We start from the raw sequence: 6528 nt of genomic DNA on the forward strand, positions 1-6528 counted from the left end.
CCTGCGATTTTCTTGACAAGATTTCAGAAGTAGTTTGCTTGCTTGTTTCTAGGGATGAAAGGAAGTGACTGGCTCAAAGTCACCCATTTGGCTTCATGTCTAAGGCAGGACTAGTTCTCACAGTCTCCCAGTTCTTAGCTTGAGCCTTAATCACTGAACTAAACTAGTTCTCTGTCTGCACCATTTTAGCCTTGAGCAAATCTGCCAGTGCCTCCTCTCCTCTCCTCTCCTCTCCTCTCCTCTCCTCTCTTCAGATTATTTGCAGGGGCTTTTACTTTTACCAAATGACCTGAAGATTCCAGCTAGAATGCAGAGAAGGAAATATTTTTATTTCCTTTGCTCAGATCTGCCCCTCATTGCTTTGTGTGTATGGGAAGGGAGGATGTTCCCGTAAGATGTGCTGGTGGGGTGAAACAATAGAAAAAGAAAGTGTTGGAAAATGAGTTTTGGCACATAAGGCAGCTGAAAACAGATTTGTGTATTATACCATTTGGGGGGGAAATTGTAGGCCTGTATAATTACCATTGTCTTGAAAAAGTGGACAGGTGGCAAATTCTCAGATTAATCCACCAGTGCTTGAAAAAGTGAGTCAAACTTGGTAGTCCTTACAAAAGGGTATCCTTCTAGAAGATATACATAACACAGTTAGACTTTTCTGTTGTAATGCTTATTGTTTAATGAACTACAAGATTTCATTACTTTAAAAATATGTTCTGTGAGTAATAGTGCTTTATCCTTGAATAATTTCTGCATTAATATTTGAATCAACTTTGTATTGAAATGATGAAATTGAATAGTGCCTTCTTCCACTATTCTCTAGAGGATCTCAGTTGTTGGTCTATATCAAATACAAGCTCAGCAATCTCTTAGGAGCATCAGATAACTTAAGTAACCTGTCTACCGATCAGTTACTTTTCTGATCTATTAAGGAGGAGAATCTAGTTGTTCTGGATTGAATCTAGTCTTAATTCATAATAAAGATCAAACTACCAAGAGATCCTCCCTCTAACTGGTATGGTGCCCATAATCCAGAGAATTGTCAATTAAATTTATATTAAAGTGCTTCCCTTTCAAGCTTTGAACTCCTTATTATGTAGAATAGTGTGCTTAATAAAGGCAAAGTTGATTAAGATAACCTTACTTATGAAAATATCATAGTTTGGGATCAAACCAGACCTCCATGAAAAATGGAATCCTTTGATGAAGAACTGAATCAGGACTGCCAGGCTTCCCAAAGGGATAGCTGGAAATCTCAACTCTGCAGACTCTGACCCATTTCTTGGGATCTGGTTTCAGGAAGGAAAACTCATGTCCTTGACCTGCCTAGATTAGTTGCTTTATTGCAGACAAGAATGGAGCCATTTACAACAGAAGAGCCCCTTCAGATAGTCCTGACTCATGACCACAGGTTGGGATCAGAATTTCCATTTCTAAGCAAGATGATTGTTAAGTGAATTACACCCAATTTTGCAACCTTTTTTTTTAACATGGTTGTTAAGTGAGCCACTACAAATATTAAGGGAAGCACATGGTTGTTAAGCGAATTCAGCTTCCCCCAGTGACTTAGCTTGTTGGAAGCTAGATGGAAGGTCCCAAATGATGATCACATGACTATGGGAAGTTGCAAGTATCGAAAATACATGCTGCTTGACAAGTAATTTGCATCACATGACAGCATGGTTGCTGTAACAATTGTGCGAGGGTCTGCCATAAGTCACTTTTTGTAGTGCCAATGGTCACAAAATGAATGTTTGTAAATCGAGGACTACCTGTACTTAAATTCACAAAGCCTCTCTTTTGCTGCTCCAGAGTTTTATTTTTACGCTCCTCTTTTCCACTGTTTCTAAGGCAATGGCTATTTCCCTGCTGTCTTCAAGAGTGGAGCAGAGGACAGCTGAGGTATGTTCATATAATGGTTCTCTCAAGCCCTGGAAAGGCTGTTTTCTATCTTACCAACTTCACTCTGAACAGTAACTCCCTCACAAATATTTTTATAGAACCATCAATGCTCCTCAAAGTGTATGAAGTGTTTTCAGCAATCCTATCCTTTAGAAGGCAATTACAGTGATATTAATTTTCTTCAAGATGTTTTTACTTTAAACTCAAATAATAGAGGGTTCTATCCATTTTTCCCCTTAAAGCAAGAAGAAAAGAAAAGATTTGCAACAGAGGCCCCTTGAATTGTGTATAAAACCTATTTCTTGTACCTTGCAAGAAAAAGCAGGACAAGATCTTCTGTTACCTTATTTTAAATAATAATCACCTCCTCCAACTAATTAAAATGAATAGAGTTTTGGACAGCCCTTGTAGATTATTCTTAATGAACCACAAGGGTCATTTTTATCCCACTCCAGCTTTTAAATCTGATGAAAAGTCTGTCCATCATTGGAGGAGAAATCTTGGTCCTGAAATCACCAGTGTCTTGCTTTTCCTTTTCTTATTTTGAGGGTGGGCATAGTCCTTCAGAGCTGATGCTATAATCGTTCTGTTCATTTTTATGATGCTGTGGGCTCTTTGTTTTAAATCTTGTTCATTGTTTTTAACAAATGTCCCATTTAAATTAAATGCAGAAAAGATATGCATATGTTGGCAGTTTTGGCAATGTATTTATGCAAGAGGATAAGTTCAAGGAGGTGATTCATATACAACATTTGATTTCAGGCTTATTCAAAATAAACTCCTGGTACTTATATTAACTTTAGAAATGGTGTGTAGTGATGATTTGGCCAGTGTTTTAGCAATGTTCTGTGAAACATCTGTTGAAAACTTAGTTTTTCAGGTCAGGGAGTCATTTAAGAAAAGTAACCCAAGGAACTTAAATCAACCTCAGACTGATAAGCAAAATCTCTTGTCACTTCATGCATTGTTATGCTGTAAGAACTGAGCACACCTTAAGACTATGTGGCACAATTGCTAAAACCAACTACAACATCCACAACAGGAAATGGAAGCTACCTGAATATTATAACCAGCCTTCTCAACCTGGTCCTTTTCAGAGGTGTTTGACTACAACAGCCATCAAACTCAGTGAGCAGAGCTATTGCATAAGGCAGTGGTTCTCAACCTGTGCGTCGGGACCCCATTTGGGGTCGATCGACCATTTCACGGGGGTCACCAAGCAAGGCTGTCCGCCATTTTTTTTGTCCGCCATTTTTTCCCCTTTTCCGGCGGGTGCCTTACCTCCCTTGGGCTGGGCCAGCTGGTGGTCGGCCTGCTCCATCTCTGCCGCTTGCCAGCTACTCCTCGGCCGGCGCAGGGGGCGGAACCACGCACGCGCGGCGCTCCTGGGCAGGGAAAGTCCTCGACTTACGACCGGTTGGGTAGTCCTCGACTTACGACCGGTTTAGTCCTCGACGTACGACCGGTTTAGTCCTCGACTTACGACCAGTTTAGTCCTTGACTTATGACCGGTTGGGGTCGCGGCATTAAAAAGGTTGAGAACCACTGGCATAAGGGAAGTTGCAGTCCATCTCAGCTAGAGGGTTATTGTCAGGGGAAGTATACCTGTCATGCAAATGTCCTGGTATCCCTAAAAAATAAAGCAGTTGGTCCCTTTTGAGTAAAGTGGGCTATATTCTTTCCCTGTTCAGTTTGAAGGAGTCAGACATAAAGGACAGCTGTAAACAAACGTAATTACCTGTATGTAGCTTAAACCCTTGTATATTAACATAGGAATATGAGTCTCTAAAGATTAAGCAAAGGTTTTCTGGAAAGACAGGTTGGAGAGAACCTAAGAGGAAAGAGATGCTTGCCTTCTTGTAGGCTCTGTAGGGTGGTCTTAATTATGGATTTTCCATGAGACAACTGAGATGCTTTTGACCTAGACTGTGTTGCAGACAGAGTGTTTTAGAACTGAGCATAGAGTGCAGGATCCAGAACATCTAGCTCTGCCTTCATGTGCTTCCAATTACCCTTCCTGTTAACTTTATAAATAAATCTTTGGACTAAGCAAGGAAGGGCAATAAGACACTGTCAATTCTGTCTAAAATAAAATGAGCAATAAATTGAATCTTTTATAGAATCATAGGACACAATAGAAAGGACCTTGAAGACCATTCCTAATACCCCCTTGCCCAGGGCAGGAATCCAGTCCTACAGCATTTTTGATAGATGACCATCACCCTATTTAAATACCTCCAGCATTGATGACTCCACCTCCTCCTGAAGCTATACTTCATCATTTGCATTGATGCAGACTTGAATTGCATTTGCTTTTTTACAGCTGGATCATACTGCCACTTAGGCTCAGCTTGTGATCTATGGAGACCACTAAGTTCTTTTGCATGTACTGGTGCCCACCTTCCTATATTCAGCCTTCAATTTTTTCCTTCCCAAATGTAAAGATTTGCATTTGTCTTTGTTTCCAGCAACAATGGCTTGAAATGTTGCAACAATTCATTTGGTGGTTTCTGTCCATTTCCCCAATTTGTCAAGATCCTCCTGGTGCTTGATGGGATTCTCTGAGAGGTTTGCTATCTCTCCTATCTTTGTGTCATCTGCAAATCTGATCATCATGTTTTCCAGTGCCAAGTCATTTAAAAATATGTTGAACAGCAAGAGAGTAGAATGGAAGGTGGGGGCATGCCACTTGACCTTCATTCCCACTTTATGCAGCGTCACTGATATATACTCTTAAGTAAAATCATTAACCTAACTTGAAGGAAATCCAACTGAATCTCCAGTGTGTATATTTTAAATATGCACGCAGGTGATCCTCAACTGTAATTGAGCCCCAAATTTCTGTTGCTGAGCAAGACCATTGTTAGGTGAATATTGCCCCATTTTACAATCTTTCTTGCCACAATTATTAAGTGAATCATTGCAGTTAGATAAGATAACCTTTATTGTCATTTTTTTTTACTGTGGGCACAACGGCACACATCAAAAATGAAATTAAGTTGCCCGCTCTCAAAGTGAAACACATACATGACACACACCTAAACATACTATATACAACATATGTATAGACCCACACCCCTACATATACATAACAATAAATATTAAATACTGTCCATCTTGAGTATATAACGGAAGGAGGAAGCCTGAGAGTTCACAAGGTTAATGCTGTATGGAATGAAACTATGGCTGAATCTGTTCTTAAGTTAGTAACATGGTTGTTAAGTGAATCTGGCTTCCCCATTGGCTTTGCTTGTGAGAAAATGATTACATGACCCTGGGACCCTGCAATTATCATAAATGCACACCGGTTGCCAAACATTTGAATTTTGATCACCATAGATCACATGACCAATGGTCATAAGTGTGAAAAAATGGTCATGACATTTTTCAGTGCTGTTGTAACTTTGAATAGTCTTTAAGCAAATGGTTGTAAGTTGAGGACTACCTGTATCATTTATATATTTGGTAAAAAAAATGTCAGTTTCACACACAATAATGTTATATTTCAGAAACATGGCTTTTATTTTATGTATGATCACTTCAGTGCTATACGAAATGAATGTATGACTAATGATCATCCAGGTATATCTAATGCCCTCTGATATAATCTTATTAATCAAAATAAAATCTTCTTAAATTTACTTATTCCTGTAATTACTTTTGCCAAAACTCCTCTGGTAAAGTCAGAGCAAACACCAGACAAATAGAAAAGGCATTTTCTTCAGCGTTCATACTTTAGTTGAAAGGTGAATGAAAATATAGGACTTTAGTCTCATTTTATATACAGCATCAATCAGAACAAGAAGAAGAATAACGTGGTTATAGTACAGATTCCAGCATTGGGCGGGGGGCTCCCCATTTCAGTCTCAAGAGTTCCTTAATCATCTGAAAATAGCTCTTAAAAAGCTATCAAAAATAAATAAGGAATGTTTTGGTGTAGAAAGACCTCTAGAAGTTATAAGTGAGCCCAACAAACATTTTATAAAGATGTGGCTTTGTGGCTCTGAGAATAAGGCCATCACCCTATAATGACATTGGATTTATTGTTTTGCCTGATGGGCCAAGGTAACTACTGTATCTCCAAACAGTGTACAGATTGTCTTCTCAGTGAATAGTCTTTGAAACTAAGGCAGGAGTTGGTGACAATTTCTTAAATACAACAGATTAGATGATAAATTGTTGCCAACTCAGATGGCAGATAAAAGATTACATGGTTGAACTCACTCAATAGCCAGGATTTCTGGACATGGGAATTAAATATAACAGGAGACCAGTTTTCACCAGCATCCCAATCGGTTTGATTTTCAATTATTTCTTTTTGTGCAGGGTTTTTGTTTGTTTGTCTGGTAGTACTGGTTGTTCATGAGGGACTTTCAAACAATTGAATTCTTGAATGGCTTGAAGTGGTCATGTTCAGAAACATTGTCACCTTTGGAAATGTTCCCATTTATGTCGATTTGATTTCAGTTGAATCCAATATCTTGTCACTGATTTTTCTAAAGTTCCCCCCTCCCAAGAATTTAGTTTTTCCTGACTGTTTCAGTTACTTTGTCTTTGCCATTGGCTAAACAGCGCCAATCAAAATAAAGTACCTAAAATTATTTGGAAGACAAGGGATAGGAGCAGTGC

The sequence above is a fragment of the Protobothrops mucrosquamatus genome, unplaced genomic scaffold (genome assembly GCF_001527695.2).
Source record: "Protobothrops mucrosquamatus isolate PMUCROS unplaced genomic scaffold, P.Mucros_1.0 scaffold1718, whole genome shotgun sequence".
NCBI classification, from domain to species: Eukaryota; Metazoa; Chordata; class Lepidosauria; order Squamata; family Viperidae; genus Protobothrops; species Protobothrops mucrosquamatus.